At 38.8% G+C, this 15,515-nt stretch overlaps 1 long non-coding RNA gene across 1 annotated transcript in view; it reads right to left on the reverse strand.

Annotated features, from left to right (window-relative positions):
• Positions 1-7,303: 7,303 nt before the first annotated feature.
• LOC137607606 (uncharacterized) overlaps positions 7,304-15,515 on the reverse strand; it is a 32,764-nt gene continuing 24,552 nt past the window's right edge. The window contains exon 4 of the long non-coding RNA XR_011038001.1: positions 7,304-8,262. This is a non-coding gene — a long non-coding RNA (uncharacterized lncRNA). The remainder of the gene's footprint in view (positions 8,263-15,515) is intronic.

The following is a 15,515-nucleotide window of genomic DNA, read 5'->3' on the forward strand; positions in this document are numbered from 1 at the left end:
CAGTACCTGGATAGTGCATAGACTAGTGCATATGGTGAAGGCTAGTGTGAGTAAGACCATAGATCAAAGCTAGTGCATAGAGAGATGAAAGCAGTAGCTTTGATCTAAGGTCTTACATTGGCCTTCATCATCTTTCTATTTGATCCGGTTCCTGAGAGTTCTAACCGTTGAAATTTGACCTTGTCCAAGTTTTCTCAAGGTCAAGGTCATCATCTCATCTTAATCCCCTTTGCTGTCGGAGTAATCGGTTTTTTGTTTCATCTTTCTATCTGCCACGGTTGCAAAGATATTTGGTGGACATACGAAGGGACAAAGGGACAGACGGACGGATGAACGAACAAATGAACGAATGAGCGAACAGACGAACACACGAAAACTGACAATTACAATACATCACCACTTTGAAGCAGGATGTAAAAATGAAGACGTTATGTTGCTGAATTAGGTTATGTTTGGTTTTTTGTTTGGGGTTTTTTGCAGTGGATAGTCAGTAATGGTGTTATTTTGCACTCCCTGCACCCATGTCCTTGACATTTATGGGGATCCGCCTGGACCCAACCTCTGTCTGAACTTTTCAAACAGTTTTTTTCTGTCCAGATCTGGCATCATTACACTGTTGTTTTTGTGCTGATCCGTGCAACACATTTTAAAAAGGTTTATTTCACATTTATTATTACATTTCTGTACCTCATATCAGGCTCTCTCTCCATCTCCATTACCATAGTTCAGACTGTAACACGTTAATAGATCATTTCACTACAGCAACATCAATGACTTTATCTCCCTTTTGAGGGAGTTCTAAGCATTATTATTATGAGAAAATTGCTATGATTTTCCTTTTAGAAACACAGGTGGATTTCCTTTTGAACATTTTGAAATCATAAAACTATAATGGAGTCATATATCTTTTCCAGATTTAATAGCAGGGATTAGTTACTGATACATCCATCAGATATAAAAGAGCTTTTTGATATTTCCAAAATCCTAGAGGTGCTGTTTAGCAGCGATTAGCTTTTCTCATCCCCTCATACATCAATACCTCACCGAGCTTTGTGCCAATTTTACAGAAGACAGCTAATATGATAGAAGAGATTAGAATGACTGTCATGATGTTAATTTATTCCAATCCAATACCTTATAAATAAATACAACTGTAAGCCCCTGTCTGTCATGATGTATTTCAATGCCCCAACAATCATTATGTGCCACCCCAAGGCTTTACTTTATGTAAGAATGACCTTGACATGACTGTCAAATAAAGAGAAGATATTGATTGAAATGTGCACCATTCTCTGCCTTTGTGGATTTGAGGGGATCTGGTGAAAATGATTGTAATGTGTGTGTATGTGTGTGTGTGTGTGTGTGTGTGTGTGTGTGTGTGTGTGTGTGTGTGTGTGTGTGTGTGTGTGTGTGTGTGTGTGTGTGTGTGTGTGTGTGTGTGTGTGTGTGAAGCAGACATACACACTTTGGGTAAGCAAACTTCCATTCTAAGCATTCCTGTTAACTTATTTTGGTGTCTGTTTTATTACATCCATTTAGATATTTCATATAAAATCAAAATATTGATACTCAGATTTTTGAAGCAAAGTAAGTAGTCAACACGTTTTCATAACTATTGTCCATCTGGTTTCTTGTAAACAGGTGGACCGTAATCGTTTTATCTTCAGCAAATTTTCCACCATGCGGGTGTTGCAGTAGCCTATCCCAGCTGGGTAAACTCTGGACATGTTGCCAGCACATTGGGGGGGGACACCTGAAAGACAAGAATCAAACCTGGAACCTTCTTGCTGTGAGGCAACAGCCCTACCCACTATTGAATTTAATATTTTTTTACTTTGACAAATTCACTTGATCTCTAGATTGATACCTGAAAATGGTGTCAATCCTGTCATATAAGTTTTTATTTAAAAAATATTCAATTGTTTTTTTACTTAGACAATCAAGAAACTAGAGGTGAAAATAACTACTCAACAAGAAACAATGGTTTAATATTTTATCTATGATGGCATAAAAATAGATGCTCCCTGGTCAGTTAAGTACTAGCGTGTTATTGAGCCAGACAGGAATATAATTGTCTGAAATGAACATGGCTGTATTCTTCACCTCTAACTGAATACTATTGATGCCTCCTGATATCTCCCTGGTCCTTATTAAGAATAATTTCTCCAGAGAATGGAGCAATGAGTGAGTCAGATGATGGAGGAGAATAAATGGAGAGAAATACTCACCGGAGGACAGATCAAAGTGCTCCTGACAATTAGCAGAACAAAAAGTGTTTTAATTGCCACACTTAAGATTGCTTTGAATTACAGTTCAAAGAAATCTGTAGACCCTATGGCGATCTTAATATTATCTGGTTTATGACTTTCCATTTAGGTCCTGAATAGATGGATGTTATGAACTGGACCAAATTTGTTACCAAATCCCTGGTCGAATGCACAACTATTCCAACAAGTTCCATAAAATCCACTGAGTGGTTTTTATGTAAGCCATCCTGTGAACAGACAGATGCAAACGCATCCTTGTTGTTTGCAGTAACCGTGTGATGGCACAGTCGAAACATCTGGCTTTAATTCCACTGTGGAACAAACCATCCTCATTTGATGTGACAGTAAATGAAATCATTTAATATGAAAAAATTGTGTGTGCTGATCAGAGTCAGTGTGGTCTGAGGAGATGCACTGTAATGTCATATTACAATTAACAAACAGTCAAATCAGCTCAAATATATTTTTTTATATTCTCTATTTCAGTTATAATAATTTGTTTCAATCAGCTCAGAACTGAGAAGCTGTTCCAACCCATAATTTGACGATAATATCTGGAAGACTGTCGTGGACAGCTCACAGGGACCTGTGATGTTCTGCAGCATCATGCATCCCATACATATAAAGATCCACAGGAAAACACATGACTATGTTTCAGTCACTTCTTCATCTTTTACAATCTTTTACATTTTAAGTGAAAAAAACATTGCAGAGCTGATTGTCTGTCATCTGGTATCACTTTGTTGAACTGCCTCTTCTCATGTTATTGCTCTTGCAGGAATGGCCACCAGTCAATTAAACATAACTGAAAATTTTAAATAGAAGCGGAGGGACCAGCTTGAGACTGGTATTTGTATTTTAGCTTCATGTCTATTCCATGTTGCTGAATTCCTTCAGGGATTTCCCATAAGTCTGACAAAACAAGACCATTACTCAAACTAAAATTAGTTGTCACCCTGTGATCCCTGATTATTCACTCTTCTGCGCGACAATGAGCTTTTTTGCAAGAATGTGTGTGTCTGTGTGAGTGTCAGCAACCCGACACACCCAAAAGGATCCCACTGAAACGCAGCAAAATTGCCCATTTAAATTAGCCTGAACTTCATAGCTTCTTCCCCATATTCAATCTGCTCTCTGATTCATGAGTTGACGCTAACTCGCCATTCCTTTGACGACACAGAAGCAGCAGCATTTGCAACTGGATTGAAATATTGATTCTCTATTTCACTGGTGGCATCCCAGGGTGCTGGGATTGAGTGGCTTTGTTTTCATTCTGGTGATGATGCACACATGACAGATGACCTTTTAATAATGAAGGTTTTTTTTATTTGAAATTGTATTACTGTCTTCTTAACTGACCTTTGAAGAAATATCGCCTGACTCCAACCTTGTTCTTCTTTGCCGCCGCCTCTCAGACACTCTTTACCTTCTTAAATTTCTTCACCAACATGATAAGATGTTTAAATATGTGTGGATCGCTGTTGTTCTACCGCAGATCAGGAATTCAGTTGTGAATTTCAGCGAGCGATTAGATTCTTTTTTTTTTTAAACTTTTCAGTAGTTTGTGGAAACCTACCTGTGATTTCTCATTCAATCTGTGTGTTTATTCGGTGATACAAATTTTTTTTTCTGTTTTGATGTTTTATGGTGTATTTTTGCAGCATTCAAGCAAAAAGTACCAGTGCCTCTCAGTAAGAGCCGTCTGCCACTCAATGGGTGTGACCCCAGTCACTTCCACGCGGCCAGGCTTTGTCCTGCTATGATCGAGTATCACCAGTTCCAACATTAGGATGAAATACATTCACAGAGTTGTGGTATTGGTTCCATTCGTTTTAATGCAGCTTGAAATGATTTGCTGATGTATTTGTTGATAAAGAAATGATTATTTACTTGTTTTAGGTGTGCAACAATTTGAAGCAAAATGAGAAAAAGAATCACTGAATTTAATAATAAACTCTATTTTATAAATGTTTCTAATAAAACTGTCAAGGAAAGGCCTTATGAACCAGCAATAGTGTTTTAAAGTGTAGAACAAATGTACACTGACAGAGAGCGGCTTTGACTTATGGAAAAAGCCTGTATTGTATTGTAAACCATTCAACTTCATTGACACAGCATCTGCCTTTTCTGGCTGAGCAGGTTTAATTGTCCGACAAACAGTGTGTGGTCACCGACTGGGGATGCTAAGCTGAACACACTCTCATCTCCTCTAACTTCACAAAGGTAAATTCAGTCAAGCTCCATGTAGGCCAGTCTACAAAAGCAGCCGTGTTATTCGCTAACAGCGCATAATTCGGCTACACCTGGTGCAAATGATCATAAATTTTGGCATCATACTGAAACATTTTATTTTGAGTAGTGTCTGAATGCCATCATGCCATGGTAGTGATGAAACATAATTTAGTGCACCAACTGGAGCACTTTAAAGTCATAATCTCCACAATGAACACTTTTTGAAGTTACAGATACACCAGTTCATCTTTTACTTCTTCTTTTATTACTCCTTTTTCCCCTTTTTTTGCTAACTAAAATATAGAAGAGTAAAGATGTAGGGTAGCATGTAATTGAATAATATTTGAGAAATAAATAGGTCATTATTATCATGTTAATGTATGGTTTAGTTGTTGAAATATTTGCTGAATTCATAACAGCAGAACATGTTGCTGTTAAAAATCAGCACACAGGAAATGTAAAGTGCAGGTTATGACTGCTTCCTGAAGTGCGTACAGTATACAGGAACTGTCACTGGCAGTTTCTGACAGAGATGGGTATTATTTTAATACCCAGTTCCCTTGTTGTGTTCCAAAAAGTACTTGCACCGGTCTGTGCACCCAAGAGCGTATTGATCTCAAAGCTTTGTGTTCAAGGGCCTTTCTGGTACAATGCTACCTTGTAGAAACAAAAGGCAAACAAACATGTCAAAACAATACCCTAGACTATTTCTACTGTTTAAAGGGCACAAAATTCAAATAATAAAGCAAGCCTGCATAAGCTGCAACATGGAGCATATACAGTGTGATCCAAAAGCTTGTACTACCAACCGAAAAAGATTCCTGCTTGGACACTCCATCAGAACTTACCAGAAGAGCAGCTGTTGTATTACAAAACCCAGGGTCCAAGTTGTGTGGAAAACATACGTCCTGTAATCCCGACTGCAGGGATTTTCCACACGTAAATGCACACCCGAGTGTCTCTGAGCTTTATTACTGTGTCTCCTGGTTACAAAATCAAGGGGAAGGAATCTGAGTAAATGCAAATTCACTTTACTTAATGCAGCAAAGCAGTTGATTGTTTGAGCTCTGTCCTCATCTGGAGGAAGTGTTTGATTTTGTTTTATCTTAATGAGGTGTCCTCAAACATTAGTGGAGACACTGAGAGAGTGAGTATCTCAGTAGACACACACACACACACACACACACACACACACACACACACACACACACACACACACACACACACACACACACAGCCTGATGCTGCAAAGGCGTGTATGACAGTGCTAGTGTGCACTAATTAGCTTTTACCCAGCTGTCCACTTGAAGGGGGAAAGCCTGCAGGCCAAGAGAGACAGTTCATCAGAGTGAGTCATAAAACAGCCAGGAGCAGATTAGGCTTCTTGTCTTTGATCACACTGGGACAAAAAAAAAAAAACTGTCTTGTTTTAGTCCTGCAGTCTTTAAAAGGTAGTTTCACTTTACTGCAGTAAGATATGAGCATTAATGTGTTTCCTGGTTTGCTTATTGTCATAACCTCTTAAAAAGTGCAATGCTGGAAACAATGACTGCAGATACTCATCTGTGCTTTTCCCAACCAGGCTGGCTCTGTCAAAAACATAAAGTAACATCATAGAATTAAAAGACTGGTTAATAACACCACCACTTACACCACTTACAAGCTTGTCTGACATGTCCTGTGCTCCATGTTACTATGCTTGAATAATTCAGCAGCTCGCTACAGCTCTTTTCTATTACACAACATTCATTATGATAATGGTGCATGATGCACACAGATCGACATACAACAACCTCTTTAAAAAAGGCTCTAGAATCCATTAAGTCTGAAGAGTCTCATCCTTAAGTCGAAGCTCAAGTGCAAGACAAAAAAAAAAAGTTGAGTATGGAGTTCTGTTATTTCTGTAACTTTAATGGTAACCATCATGACCTCAAACTGAGAGGCTGGTATGAAAAATCATATTTTCCTCTCTCAATAACCACTTACAGTTTGTGTGCGTGTGTGTGTGTGTGTGTGTGTGTGTGTGTGTGTGTGTGTGTGTGTGTGTGTGTGTGTGAAGGCTGGCGCACATGTGCGTAAACACACACACACACACACACACGTTGAGTGTACATCTTAAATACATTTTAGAATGAGGTGACTCTACATTCAGCATACCTTTGAAGGGTGTCATGACTGACAAAAGCCTCCACTGAATCACTTGCTGCTGTCACACGCCTGGCAGTCCTGGATTATGTGTCATGAATATGACTTCTTCTTTTTTTCTCCTTCCCTTGGCAAGTAAGAGCAAATCAGAACATGCCTGCCCTGTTGTGAATTCAAATTGAAAGACTTAACACGACAGAACCTGAACTACAATTTTATGCGCTGCCCGTATCTCTCATGTCTCTCACGCTTTGGTCAACTGCACTTCTCCTTACAATATGTCACCACACTGCATGCATTTGTCCCGCTGTAATTGAGTATCACCAGGGCTAAATCTTATATCCCTGGTGTTCTGCATGACAAGCTTTGACAAGTAATTCATAGTTTGCTGAGTAATATCCCTGCCTGGATGTGGCATAATGTCAAACCTCCCATTCCGTTGTGCTTGTAGAATACTTGGTGCAACCAAAGAGGTCCAGGCCCAGGTATATTTAATGTATTTATGGAAAGGTACGATTGGGTGGGAGCAGTATTCGTAGAAATGTCCCCCGATGTACCGTTGTGGCAAATGTGCACAACCATGAAGGAACCATTTGACAGCCATAATAAAACTTGTAAACACATTTGACACATTTGTCTTTATTGCTGTGACATTTGTCTTCATTTTCTCACAGGATTTGTCTATTATATGGCAATTAAAATAAACCAAGGTGTCAAGATGCATTCTTTATCGTACCACATTACTATAAAACTATTGTTACTATCTTAGTCATGTTTCAGATATCATTATCCAAAGATCATATCAATCCCAAGGTTATCCTTAAAATGTCAATGTCAGATTTTTTTTTCAAGCAGTATTGAGGCCAAAAAGAAAGGCAACAGCGCCACTCAGTTTAGAGCCCATTGTGAACATCTCTAGAACCAGAAGGGAATAATCTTCCTCACTGTCCCAATGCTGAAGGAACACTCGCCCTGAATGTCGAAGGGTGTGTAATACGACTGATTGACATAATGTGTGATGGGTACAGTGTGTCCCCTGCTGTCAGTGCACAGAAGATCACATCTCCATCTGACTGTTGGGAATATATGTATTAGACATGACCTTCCTCAGCGTGTCTTTGCTAATAAATCTTTGTTGAAAGGGTAATGTTATTTAGACGGACACTTTCTAATTAAAACATGGTGTCCCAAATTCCTCTGACGACACCATCGGTGGGGGGGAAGGCAGGTAAGACAGAAACAGGTATTTTTATGCGTTACTGCATCGAATGGCAGACCTTCGGTGGGATGCATACATTTCCCTCTTTATAAATCTCTCAGTTTTTTAATCTTTTTACTTCACTCTGTGGTAAAGTGGTGAAATTGTCAGGATATTTCAGGCTTGTTATTCTGTGAAGACACTGGGGATTACCTGTCCTGGGTCACCTGAGCACCTTTGAAAATTAGATAATGGAGGAAAAACGAGATTCATTTCCTCAGTCGGTGCAGTGAAGAAATTTCCTTGAGAAGCTTTGCCCAAGAGGATGATGCTTTCAGTTGGCTTCCGTTGGTTTGGCAAATCATGTCATCTGTGATCCCCCATCAGGTGCAGTTGTTAAGTGCGTGATCCCCAGTAGTTCTGTCGTCATAGAAAAATCTTACGTAACCAGTCTGTAAATTCATATTCCAAGTCTTTTAGAAAGACTATGAAAGCTGGGAGAGACAGTCAAGAAGGAAACAGAAATGACATGAACGCAATAAAGGGAAAACACAATACATGATGACACTAGAACTCTACTACAAAGTAACACAAGCACAAACATGACACTCATGACGTCTGATTTGCATCCAAAAACAACAACTCATAAACTGGTGTTGAGAAATATTATTAGAAAAACTAGGAGTGGGTTTCCAGGGTCAAGGAATTGGGGGTGGCGTTACTTAATATGCCATCGTCATGATGACATCATGAATACTACGATATCACAGCAGCCAAAGGTATTTGTTTGCTCACTGTTCTTCTTTTTTTTTTTCATGTGGAAAGTATGACTCAGACTGAATAAGATAGAGAGGATGTTCAGCCCATGAAAAAAAAAAATAGTAGCCATTCAGTTTGACAGAAGGCTTTTAAACAGGCTGGGTGAAAATGAAATACATTTTTCTGCATCCAACAATCATCTTCTTCTTGGACATCATTGTACTTCAGAGCATCATTTATTCTCTACTCTCTTCTTTGTGCCTACAATTAAAATGCACCAATTTTGCATTTTGAAAGTACTTTGTCTTTGTCTTCTTTCTACCTAGTCTCAAATGACAAAGGAGACTAAATTAAAATTAAACTACAATAACAAAGGACAAGGCGTTGATCATTTACCACCATTAGCACACTGCTGCTTAAAAGCTATTGTACCCGAATGGACAATCAATGCACTGAAATGATGCAAATCCAATCCATTCAGAGTCCCTGAGACCATCTCCATTTTCAGCTCTCAGTGACTCTCATGGAAACCAGACAGATTTAATACGGATCCTGGAGAACCCTCCATTAAATCCACAATAATCTCCTTATGCTTGAGTAGCAGTGATTTTCATTCCCAGTTGCTTACGTTTCACTTCGAAGTACGTCTTTATTAACATATTTGTCTGCTGTCTTGCCTATGTTTTGCTTCATTTGAAAAAATGCAGAAATAAGCGAACATCAGTAAAAAGCTCCTTCAGAAGGTGACCTGTTCTTACTTGCTGTTTTGAAAGAAAGGTGTCATGCTTGAAGTATAAGGCTGAGAAATCGTTTTGAGAAATAACATGCAACGCTGCTTGTTGGAGAATACCAATCAGGAAGAAACAGCAGGATTATTTGAACAAAAGAAGGCATAAGAGGCCAATTCTTTTCTTCCCAAGAAAGCATAAATTCTGTATGTGTTTCGTTTAGAATTTCACCCTCATCTCCCTGAGACTCTGCCATCAGCATTCACACAACAGCCTCAGATGTGCAAGCTGAGGGACACAACCGCAGCCTCGGAGAGCTTTCTCCTTAAATAAAGAAGGAAACGGTAAAGCTAAGGTTAGGCTCTGGTCAGACATGCTATCCAGAGGTTTTGGATGGCGTTAGAAAATGATGATGGATGATGGCTGAGGTTGTTATAGATCCACTGAGAGAAGGTTGAACAGCTCAATCTGCATTCTTTTCCATATATTACCACCAAAGCTACTGTATCTAATCTTATTTAGTTTTCTCTGCTGGATCATCGTCATTCAAATGTGAATAAAATGCTGCTTTGAAGTTAAATCTTGGACCATGCACAAGAATAGGGAATAACAACCACAAAAATTACAGCCTAGGGTACAAACACAAAACAACATGAGTCAATTACAGCTATTAGACACTGCATATATGGTACATTTGACAATAAAGTTGATTATGACTATAACTAATAAACTGGATTTCTGTTGCTCAAATGGAGAGACAATGATTTTGTAGTGATTATTGAAATATATGTGGGGTTTCTGCAAATAAGTCAAAATTCTCGATAACCATAAAAAGACTTCTAGCTGTCCCAGTCAGTGATGATACCTGAGATATACCTCCATAGTTACATTTAAATGTTTAGATCCGGTTCAAGTTTTAGAAAATGATTTACCAGCTGCTCCTTCATCATTCCAGCTCAGTGTCATGTGTCAAACAAAGCTGAAAATTTTTCAGAATCGGAATAAATACTTCAACGGTAAAATCATTAGACCTGTTAATGAGCAAAAGAGTGGGATGGATAGTGGCCAGGAATCCAATACCAAAAGCCATGTTCCAAATCAGGACTCCGTCTGGCGGTGAGGTTTAGGATTTTGGATCAGGTCAGTAAAAGATCCAGAGGTCATGGCGAGGTAGTAGATAGATCTGTCGCCTCCAAACAAAACCCCTCTGGGTTTGATTTCAGTTTGCATATTGTCATGTGGGTCTTCTGGGGAGTCTGTGGCTTCCTCTCACAGAGAAGACCTTCAGGTAAACTGGCGACCCACCTGATGCTTTGTTGTCAGTTACTGTTAGGCAAGAGAAGCACATTATTCAAGGTACACAGCATTTCTTTCTATTTCTGGGAATGCAGTCAATCTTACATTTCTAAATACATTTGCATATATAAATGGAATTTCTAGGTGATAGAGCTGTATAAGTCCTCATTGGCGCTCCAGGTACTGTCTGCTTCGTTTCAAGCTAAACCAATACACATGGAGAGTGGGTACTCTGTACTCATTTTTATATATGCCTATTGACTTTTGTTATTAGCAGTTTGGTGACTAATTTTATCTACTTTGCTCTCAAAAGTCCAATTTTTGCTCAAAAATGTGTGCATAAATTGTTAAAATACATTTTGCCAAATTAAACACAAACATATTCACCAACACAAACATGTAAACATAAAAAAATGACATTTTCAGAAATGACCTGGTGAGTTTCAGGAAAACACCAACACGCTGCAGTGAGAACATGGAGTCCTTGTACGGGATCAACATTAATGGGCGCGCTATGGAGTCACTCAAACCTAATTGAATGTTTTGCACATTTTTACCAAGTGACAAGACCGGAGATGGACCTCCTGATGGTCTGGACCCAGTCTGATGTAGAGTGTGGGAGAGTCTCAGCGTGACTCCACAAGATGATTGGTTGTATGACGTGAAGAGGTAATAATAATAGTCAACCACTTGTCGTCTTGGTGATTTCTCTCAGGCAGCAGAACAGACGACAAGCTATGTTTGTTTTATTTTTAATCATATGCATTTCTTCATAAATTCAATATAAGCATAGCTTTTCTGCTTTTCTGCCTGAGCCTCCTTCACACATGAGTTGTCACCGGAGCCAGGCAGCTGTCTGCAGGTCCAGCACACTGCTGCAATTAAGGGAGAAATTACAACCAGTACAACACAGACCACCTGTTGTAAACAGCTACCCCTGCCCACCACCATCCCTGTGCCACCCCCACTCCCATGGACAAGTCATGATCTTCCACCAATTAGAGAAACTGGATCCAGATCTGGATTTGGATCCAGATCCAGACCCAATAACTGTTTGTTTTTTTAATGTAACTTATTATTGAGGTGCATCAGGTGCCTGTAATTGCATATAATACTATGCAAACATTAAAAAAACAAAACAAAACCCACAAACGCCCAAAATAATCATCTGTAAGAGCCACTACTGGTTGGGTCTTCAGACACACTTGTATTATTTGACTCTTAATGAATTAAAAACAGGATTTGCTCCAGTTTTTTAAGTGCTTGTTAATTGAAAACAACTGTCTGTCAACCAGCAACTCAAACAAGATCTTCAGATCCCCAACGTACTTCTTTTCTCCACATGGGCACACGTCTGTGAACAAAACCAATAACAAGGCAATCGGAGACTACAACATCCTGCGACATCCCTGAATTCAACATTTCACCCTGACCTACACAATATTTGTGTTTCTGGCTTCCTGAAAATGTTGCTTTTCGTTTTGTGATTATACGTATATCATCAGTTTTCAGGGATGTGTACCTAAAAAGGTATAAGGGTGAAAATTTGACCTTGACCTAGTTTTTCAAGGTCAAGGTTGTGATTTTATTTTCATCCCTTTGCCTCCCTGAATATAACACCTTTTTTTCGTCTGTCTATCTCACCCGGTTCCTTAGATATGTGCAAAATAAAGGAATATTAAAAGAGTAAATATGAGATAACTTATATACATTATTCTAACATAAAAGTTGAAGTTTGACCTTGACCCCGTTTTCTCAAGGTAAAGGTCATCATCTCATTTTCATCCCCTTTGCCGCCCGACTAATGTGTTTTTTCGTTTCCATCTTTCTATCTGCAACAATTATGAAAATATTTGGTGGACGGACGGATGGACAGACAGACGAACACACAAACACTGACAATTACAATACATCACTGCTTTGCGGGATGTAATTATCATATGCATTATCTGTGTCTTGGTGGACCATCTGTCTTTAGTCACCTTTCTCTTCAGCTAATCTGTGAAGTTCTGGCATCTTTTAAAACTAATCTTTATGTATGGCTGCTGTTGTGAGCATCCGAACACATTTACAATTCTAATGCATGCATATAAAGCTTTTATTTCCTCATAGCCGCCTGCTGAGTCTTGAATGACTGAGCAAGACCTTTAGTAAACACAGCTAAGCTGGGGAGAAGAAACAAGCATGGTCTTCCTCCTGGAATCGTACATCATGCTAAATTTAGAGAAGTCAATCAAAATGAGATTAGACATAGTTCACATACCACATGTGGCTTCTTTAAAATACCAATAAAATCATATACCACTATTCCTTTTATTGGTAGTGTTAGCTGATTCAGAATGAGATCAGAGACGCATCCAGAAGGTTGTGGGCTGATATTGGGTGAGATTTCGCATTTAATAAAAAAAGCTTATTGAGGAATATGTTGCAATAGAAACGAGAAAGACAACGACTTAAGTGAAGGAGCTATGAAACCAGTATCAGCCAATGTCATGCTGTATAATGGTCACCACGTATGAAAGCGGGAGTTATATAAGATGCGTTGTGTGAAAACAACACGACATAATTCTGTGAAAGCGACACATTTCCAGACAGTGTTCAGTTTATAACATACAGCAGGTTGAATCTGATGAGAAACGGTTTCTCCAGCTTCCTTCCACCACCATAAACAAGCAGCAGAGGCCAACTGGTGACCCTATGACGAACTGAATGAATGAATGAATGAATGAATGAATGAATGAATGAATGAATGAATGAATGAATGAATGAATGAGTGAATGAGTGAATGATTGACAACATTTTAGACAGACTTGATATATTGGTATGATTCACCAACCTAAATAATTGATTACAAAAAGTGGAATGCATAAACAGCAAATCTGGACAACAAAGGCCTTAAAGTTAGTCTTGTTATACATCAACCACTTCACATAGATATTTCATTGTTTTTCTTATTATTTATCTTTGAACAAAATATAGATGGAAGGAGTTAAGGCAAAAGATGGGAATTACATGAGGAGGTAAACACAGATTACGAAGTGATCATTACGGGTTTGTTATTAGAGGCATAATCCTATCCTTCAAACAGAAGAATATGTCAGGGCACTGAGGCATCATCCCTGAAAATGAATCTCTGGCTGCTCTGGTAGAGATCACAGTGACCAACAGCTCAGACTGTGTTTGGGAAGAATCAGTGACATTTGTTCATCTTTTCAGGAAATGCGTTTCTTTTCAAGAAATTTTGCAAACAGCAAATTGAGCAGATATTTATAAACCTAACTCTACAGAGTGCCTAATAAATCAGTAAGCATTAGCTGATGCCTTTTATGTAAAAAAAAAATAATCTTGCGTTACAGTAGGTGATGCGGTGTCTCCCTCCAGTGGACAGGTTAACGTTTTTAAACTGCGCTTTTGACTAAAAATGACACTCAAACAATGTTTCTAGACCTTTTTCTAAAAATGTCAAGCAAGGATATAATAATTTAAAAAACTAATCCAGGTTATAAGGGAGCATTAACTATATTTTATGGATTGTATAATCTTTTCTCCCTGGCAATTCCAGTAGGCTCAACAGAAACACCATGGATAGACATGGTTAAGACAGGAGACAGCTCAGGGATTGTCTTGTGGAGCCTTTTAACCAGAAGAGGATGCTGCTCTCTCACTCATGAAGGGATTGAAAAAAGTTAGGCATCCAAGTCTGAACCCAAGCATGAAGAATGCACATTTGGAAAAAGTTTGTCTGGCGGTAACAGATACAAGCAGTTTGAAAAGAAAAAGAGGCCACGCAGTCTGAACATTTTCAGCTCATTCAACCAACAATCCAGTGAATTGATTCAAAACATTTTCGTTCAGTGACTTTCAAGAACAGAGGCGAGCAAATCTGAATGAATTACACAACGGTCGAGTTTGCTCGTATCTTTTTGTATCTTTCCACCATTCTAATCGTCTATTTTAGGAGCAGACGTTCATTTTTCCTTGTCTCTCTCGTTCTTTGTCTGCAGCTGGTTAGGGCGGTCCGTGAAGAGGATTGTGGGAGGCGTTTAAATGCTTCATGTTTCTAGAATTGCTGCCAGAGGTTCTGGGGGGTGTCTTTAGATTACATTGAAGTGTAATAATAATCAGGTAGAAAACTTTAAAGTTTAGATCACTGCAACTTCAGAGAGTGACAGCAGTCTGGTGTTTGTTTAGCGGTGTGTAGGTGAAGCTCCTTACAGAGAGGAAGAGAAAAAACAGCTTGGGCTTTACATCTATAGGCAATTTTTCTGCGTGCATGAAATCTCAAGTGAAAATCGGGGATGATATTGTAGTTCAAGGAACATTTTGACAAGATGACAATGCCAGGATCACAATATTGATGGTGCACTTGTTTAATTAACCACTGAGTTGATATTGATCCATTAAACTATTGAGATTACAATCCCAAGTAATCCAGTGGCAGTTAGCAGTAGTACAGTCCACCATCTTCTAATGAAATTTGAAAAAAAAACCCGAAACATAAAGTAGATAGACATCGTACCTAAACTAACATTGGCCCTGATTACTAATATATATATATAATATATCATGTATTCATGTTTTCCAGTCTCATTACTTTATTGCAATTTCTGGTGTTCTTTCTGTTTTATAAATAAAAATTCCCTGTGATAAATAACCAAATATATTGCCTGACAACATGAGTCAGCGTGGGGATCCTCAGTCAGTCGTGCATTTCTTCCTGCATGAGGCTACAACACCTCACCTCTGCTCTGGGCCTTCAGGTCCTCTGAATGAACCACTTCCATGGACCCAGGCTGGAACACAGCTGGAGTCCACGGGATTACGTCATCCAAAATCCAGCAATGTCATCTCTAGTAAAAATATCTTTAAAAAATTGCGGACTGTTTTTAT

Source organism: Antennarius striatus, chromosome 14, assembly GCF_040054535.1.
Source record: "Antennarius striatus isolate MH-2024 chromosome 14, ASM4005453v1, whole genome shotgun sequence".
In the NCBI taxonomy this organism is placed as follows: Eukaryota; Metazoa; Chordata; class Actinopteri; order Lophiiformes; family Antennariidae; genus Antennarius; species Antennarius striatus.